Here is a 7,537-nt window from a genome sequence, read left to right as displayed (position 1 = left end):
GGTTACTAAAATAGTCATAACTTTTTACTCAGATATTGGATTGACATGAAATTGGTGGGGTTGGAAAGTAGATTCAATTACCTTTAATTGGATAGGTTATAGCTCACGTAACTCTTAATATTCTAAGAGATATGGTCGTTTAAAGTTGACCCAAGCAGAATCTTACTTCAAAACTTAGTGAAACTTCAAGAACATTTATCAAGAACTCATCAAGAACTCTAATCTTTAAATTTCAAGAGCGAAATTATGCTGAATAAATCATGATTGGTGTGTGGGTGAAAGAACCCAACACTATGGAAGCTTACATACCTTAATGGATTGAATCCTGGCGAAATTCACAAGCAATTCCTTACGACGACGAATCTAGCTTTGTCCTCCTTTCTCTTTTCTTGCGTTCCTCCTCCAAAACCCTAGCTCTATTTGGTAAATGTAATCAGTTTAGACCCCTTATTAATGACCAAAAACGAATTAAAATAAAAGGGTAAGGAAAAGACCAAACTACCCTTTAAAATCCGGATTGAACATTTTCTTAATCCAACAGCCCAATTTCCAAAGGGAATATCTCTCATACGAACTCGGAATCGCGTAAACTTGGTGGAGTTGAAAAGATCGTTCCAACCATATCTATAAATACTCCTAACTCATCCTGAGCTAGGAGTTATGATAATTTGAAAATGACTAAAACTCAACTTTTCTTGCTTACAATTTTCCAGATTTCCCTTGAACTTTCCAAAAACGAAAATTTTCAGATTTAAACTACATTCTAATTATTTCTAGATGCGGGATGTTACATAAATGATTTAATTTTTTGAGACATGATTTTCGTTAATATAACCTAAGTTATTTGTATAAAAAATAGACATAGACCAAATCAGATAAGTTTTTAGATACTTACAGGAATAAAATCGATAAATGTATAGTGAGTGGACTAAAATCGATAAATGTATAATGAGTGGACTAAAATCGATAAATATATAGTTAAGGAACTAAATTTGACAAGTTTTTAAATAATTAAAGAACTAAATCCGACAAAAACATAACTACGTGATCATTTTAGATCTATTCATAGAGTTAAAGGGACTATTTATGACATTCTCTCACTGTTGCAAATAATCCCATGGAGCTAGGCAACCTTACAAGTTAGTCCAAGAAATGAATGATTTGAATATCTTTGCAAATTGTACATATATACAGTTATTTAATGTTAAGTATATCATAGCGTACGTTGATGGGGAGAAGACGTATAGATTATAGAATCATCATAATTAAAGGAGGAAATTAGTATCAAGTTCGCAGTTAGAATTTAAAAATTATGAGTGCGAGATTCTAATTCTTTAAGATTACTAAGTTGTAAATTAATAATTTAAACATATTCAATAAATTTCTAAAGACAAATATAAAATTTAGATCAAAACTAATGAGTTCGACCAAATCAACTTAATCTTACTACCCATTTATTGATACTTTGGCCTTCGAGGAGATATATATGCACATTCTGGTAAGTTGGATAAGAGGAAAGAAATCTATGAGCTCGTCAAGGGACGTCATCTTGATTTAATTCGATCTAGAAAAAATCCATTAGAGATTTGATCTAAAGGATATATTTTGACTCACCTCACCCTCCCTAACCTTAAATTATCCACACCGCACCGCTTCGTTTGTCATTCCTAGCGAAAACACCAACATGATTATCATACAACCGAATATGAGAATCCAAATTGAAACACAATTCTCTTCCAATAAATTGCTTACGCCATCAGTTATGTTTGTTCTTCCGAACCCTTCTATATATACACACATTAAACAGATCATTCTAAAAAGACATTCACATTAAACATTTGAGAAAATGGGAGAAGAAGTGACAATTAGCAACAAACAAGTCATTTTAAAACACTATGTGAGTGGTTACCCTAAAGAATCAGACATGGAATTGAAGAATAGCACTATTAAGTTGAATGTTCCAGAAGGTTCTAATGTTGTTATTTTGAAGAATCTTTACCTGTCATGTGACCCTTACATGAGGGGACGCATGAAGAATAGCCTATCACAGGATTTGGAGTGGCTAAAGTTTTGGAGTCTGGTGATTCGAATTTTCAGAAAGGTGACTTAGTTTGGGGAATGACTGGATGGGAAGAGTATAGTATTGTAACACCTACTGATCAGAATTATCTGTTTAAAATCAATGACAAAGATGTCCCTCTTTCTTACTATACTGGAATCTTAGGTAAGTTATGAACTTTTCCTTTTATTAAATCAATTTGTGTTGTGTATTAAAGCTCATTAATTTCACTCAATTGTTTTGTAGGGATGCCTGGGATGACAGCTTATGTTGGTTTTTATGAAATTTGCTCTCCTAAGAAGGGAGAAACTGTCTTTGTTTCAGCTGCTTCTGGAGCTGTTGGTCAGCTTGTTGGCCAATTTGCAAAGATGTTGGGTTGCTATGTTGTTGGTAGTGCTGGAAGCAAAGAAAAGGTAAGTTTCATCGCGATATACCATTAGCTCTATTCACCAAGGTTAGGGAAGAATCACCTAGTATTTTTTGTCTCCACAATCTGAAACCTCATGGCTCTCGACCACTTCATTGATCACTACTCACTAGGCTACATCCTTGAATGTTGCTTAATTATATCTCCTTTAATTTGTTGGATCTGATTAGTAGTAAATTAACCTATATATCTTGCTTATTGTAATTTGTCTCTCTATCTTTGGGAAGGAGGAAAGGGATTAAGTATAAAGAAACTTTGTTACTAATTATTAAATGATGTTAAGTGTCTCCACAAAATCAAAAAGATCATGATGTTTAACTTGTAATTGAGCTTATTCTGTCTTTTTTTGTTCAATATTATTAAAGGTTGATTTATTGAAGAGCAAGTTTGGGTTTGATGAAGCTTTTAACTACAAAGAGGAGCATGATTTAGATGCAGCTTTGAAGAGGTTAGTAATCTTAGAGACCGTTTGTATTAGCTAATTATAAATAGTTGATATAAGCTTAAAATGTAAAATAAATAAATTAAGTTCTTAATAAGCAATTTATGTGTTTGGTAAAAAGTATCCATTTCTTTTGTTAGAATAATTAAAATGCCCTTAATTTGTTGTAAAATATTATGAATTGAAATATTTTCATTCAAATAAAAGGAGGAACGACATATATGGAGTGAAAAGAAAGTTAGAACTCTGTTTTGGGAAAAATATTTTGAGAATGTAAAAACAATATTGAGGATAAAATAGTAAAATATTTGGTTAAACCAAAAGTGTTTTAACTATGAGCTAAAAAATCATTAGTTAAGGATGAACAACTTCTGACTTTTAACTGATTTTGACTTATAAGCACTTTGTTGTTAACCAAACGCGGAGAAAAAACTAAAATGTCACTGGAAATATATTGATTTGTATTAGGTACTTCCCTGATGGAATCGACATTTACTTTGAGAACGTTGGAGGGAAAATGCTTGACGCAGTTCTTCTGAATATGAAACTCCATGGCCGTATTGCTGCGTGTGGGATGATCTCACAATACAACCTTGAGCAGACCGAAGGAGTGCACAACTTATTTTACCTCATCTCAAAACGAATCCGCATGGAAGGATTCATCATTTTCGACTACTTTCATCTTTATTCGAAATATTTGGAAATGATCATTCCAAAAATAAAGGCTGGTAACGTTGTGTACGTAGAAGATGTAGTTGAAGGTCTCGAAAATGCGCCCACTGCTCTAGTTGGTCTCTTTTCTGGTCACAATATTGGAAAGCAAGTTGTGATGGTTTCGAGTGAATGAATTTACACAAAAATGTTAGTAACTGGTTAGTTGGTGTGTCAGTTCTTTTAAATAAATGTACTCAGTTATAGATTCAGTAGAGAAACTTGTGTTTATACTTATGAAACGTTTTGTTTACATGATTTTGTTGAATGCATATATATGTGTGACATGACCACTGAAAGTCAAGAGGGGGGAATTAAAAATTTCTTCATCAGTCGTTAGTCTATGTTGGAAAGTCGACTCACCTACAGATTAGTATAACAGTAAATGGTAAAAGTAAATGCAGTAAGTAAAAGACTCAAAGAGTTTTTATACTGGTTCGGAACACCGATATGGTGCCTGCTTCCAGTCTCCTTGGATTACAAGGGTTTCCTTAAGAGCTTGATAAGAACTTGGGTGTTACAAAATGTTAAGATTGAGAGTCCTGTCTGATATGCAAATCAGATCTTCTATTTTGACACAACCTCTACTTGTATAACCTACACTCAGATCTTTCTTTCTCCTTTCTTTTTCAATTGTATACTCACGAGAATACGATGCTTTTAAGAAAGACAATAGAAGATAATAGTACAAGTTCAAGTGAAGTGCGTACTTCACAACTAAGGTTATGAGAAGATTATATAGTGATTGAAGACTGCTCTTGTTAAGGAATAACCCAAGGGTATTTCAAATCAAAGATCTTAGTTGAGTCCTTGATTTCGGTTGGTTGATTCATGTCCATATTAGATATGTGCATGAGCAAGTTGATTTCTTCGTTCTTTGAAGATCTTCTTGTAATCTTGATTCTCTTCTTTCTTTTGAGGATATTTGTGTGATCTTGCTGATTTGATTTCCTATCTTCCAGATCCTAGTCAGACGCTAGGATTGTGGTGAACTTGATTTTGTATCCCTTGAATGGTAGATTTCCTTTCTTGTGTTACTTTAGTAAGTGCATATTGATTTCTTCCTTTCTGGTAGTACTTTGACGTCGGGTCCTTTCTTTTTGAATTTGTTGCCTGCGAATTATCAACATATGGGATGAATATTTCATTATCAAAAGTAATCAATTATATGAGGCTATCAACCACCAACCCTTTAGACTTTGATGGAGCTAGTATACTTTGTTGAACTTTGTGTATATTTTTAAAAAAACATGTGTTACATTTAACCGTAACACATATTGATCAATAAATTTATAAAAATAAATATGTATGAAATTTAGATCAAAACTATCGAATTCAATCGAACCTACCTGATCTTACAATCCATTTATATATGGATACTTTGGCTTTCGAAGAGATATGCACATTCTGGTAAGTTGAATATGATGGAAGAAATCTATGAGGACGTCAAATGTCATGTTGATTAGAATATGTTTAAATTGATCGGAAAAATCCTTTAGAGGTTTGTCGTGATTACATCTTTTTATAGCAATCATTTTTATTATGATAATTATATTTTTTAAATCAATTTTTTATATTAGTTATATTTTATGTTTTCTATAGCTTTATTTTTTATAGCAGGAAAAAATTAGTGATCATAATTAAAATTGGATCTCTTTAACTATTACAAGTTTCAAATTATTATTCATACACGAAAAGTAAACAATACATGTTTTTGCATGAATAAAGATGAATGCTATTAATTTAAGATGAAAAGAATAATTTTATAATTCAATTAATTAGAAGTAAGTGTTGCAACAACATTACTCCATAACTTCAGTCTTTTTAGCTTGAAAATGAAGGTTGAATTTTGTAAATACAAAATTAATGAGTCGAAGATCATCATCAATATTCCCTCTGTCGCTATTTATTTTTCAAATATTTTAATTTGATTTTCCGTTTTACTTGTCATTTTTGACAAATAAAAAAAGATAATTTTTTTTTCCTATTATACCCTTAATTTATTAACATTGAGTTAATGTTTTTGAAAAATATAATGGGTAAATATGTTTGGGACCTTATTAATTAGTAGGGGTAAAATGAACAAAATCAGAGTCATTGAGGTCTAGGGAAATTTGGTAGCAATTGAGTGATCTAATTATGAATTCGATTACATGAGTGGATAGCTAAGACGTTAAGGAACCCGTACGACTTTACGGAATTGAATTCAGATGAGTAGAACTTTCGAAATTGATCTTAGCGTGAACGGGTAGTTTCTGAGTGTCGTTGGTTGGAGGTGTGTTGTGAAATGGGGTCTTGGAATTATTAATTTTGCTCATTGTTTCCGTGCAAGCCGCTGAGGCGGGATTTTTGCCGCTAGGGCAGGGCCACTGTAGCAAGGTGGGTGCCGCCATGGCGGGGCAGACGCGACTTAAAGTCGGAAATAAATCCCCAAAAACGTTTTATTCTGCAATTTTTGAACTTGAGAGCTAAGGAACGAACCCAGGGCTTTTCTTAACAGTTTTCCACCATTCTTGAGGCTAAAGGTAAGATTTTAACTCTCTGAATTCGTTTTTCAATCCATAGAACGTAATCTAATGGGTAATTATCGATGGATGAGGGTTTTGATATGAGAATTATGGTGGAAAAAGCCCTAATTTGGAATATAGGATCATGGGTTTGATCTAGGGTTGATAGAATTGTTAGTAATTCGGGTAATTAGTGATTGTTTATTAATTCTCGTGTTAAATTAATTGTTTGTAGACCAAGAACAAGTATTTTAGTATTTGGATTACTGTTGGTATCGATCTTAACCCAGGATTCAATATCTCCTTTTTGTCTAAGAGAAAAATGGATAATTTTCCAATCAAAATATTACCCCGTATCCCAGACCCTGCTGAAAAACGTGAGCAACTTCAGTTGGAAGTTCCGCTCGAGTGGAATGGTTGTTGGTACCCTCTTTCATATCCTCCTCATGTTGGTGACTGGCCTCTTCCTTTCTATTTAGAAAGTGGAACAAAACTAGCAGCAGATAGGCATTCAGTAGCAAGTGGAGTTTCGAGAATGAAAATCATATACTTTCTCATTTCTTTTTCATTGTAAGAAGACACTATGCCTTCTGAAAGAAAGCTAATCAGAAAACTCTGTTGACGAGGCCTGTCGAATGAATTCGGAAAGGGAAGAATCAAGTTTCTTAGGGGATTCAAGCATTGTTTGAGGTAGGTGATGATTGTGATTCTGTGATTGTGTGATGTATGTTGTTCTTGCTTCATTATAATACACGTATGTATGCGAATGTTGCATTATTGATCACATTAGTTGTAAATGAGGATATATGAATGATGAATGTCATGAATCATGACTTGATTATATGATTATGAGAATGTACTTGGTGAATCAAAATTATGTTAAAAAAAAGTACTACAAATCACAATAGCTAAAAATTTAAAATATTTTTAAAATCATATAAAAATTTCAATAACTTCTCAAATTCCATAATATGACATAAATTAAAATAAAAAAATATATATATATTGGGCCTCGTGCTGGCACGGGGTCCTATATCTAGTAATAGTAGAATACTCATGACTTATATTATTGAAGCACTATAAATTTGACAACAACATGATCTGTTGATGATAATTAGATGTCCACACAAGTTATAAAAAGGACATTTGAATCATTTAAAGTGTGGGAGTGTTTGAATTATGATTAATAGTCAATAATATTTGAAGAAGTTTAAGATATAAATTATTTGTTCAACATCTACAAGATATATTTTTGATGTATTTGACATGCATGATAGTTATATTTATAATTTGATAATTTTAGCGATAACTAGTTGATTAAACTGCTAGTGTGATGACAATGAGGCTATAAGCCTTCGAAGAAATATTATGTAATTTCATGAAGTAGTGTC

General features: G+C 32.4%; 1 pseudogene; it reads left to right on the top strand.

Moving 5' to 3' along the window:
- The first annotated feature begins 1,846 nt into the window (after positions 1–1,846).
- Positions 1,847–3,822, top strand: LOC102595701 (2-alkenal reductase (NADP(+)-dependent)-like; annotated as a pseudogene).
- Positions 3,823–7,537: the final 3,715 nt, after the last annotated feature.

The sequence above is a fragment of the Solanum tuberosum genome, unplaced genomic scaffold, assembly GCF_000226075.1.
Source record: "Solanum tuberosum cultivar DM 1-3 516 R44 unplaced genomic scaffold, SolTub_3.0 scf00010, whole genome shotgun sequence".
In the NCBI taxonomy this organism is placed as follows: domain Eukaryota; kingdom Viridiplantae; phylum Streptophyta; class Magnoliopsida; order Solanales; family Solanaceae; genus Solanum; species Solanum tuberosum.
The sequence above is the reverse complement of the archived record's forward strand: the minus strand, read 5'-3'. Positions and strand labels throughout refer to the sequence as shown.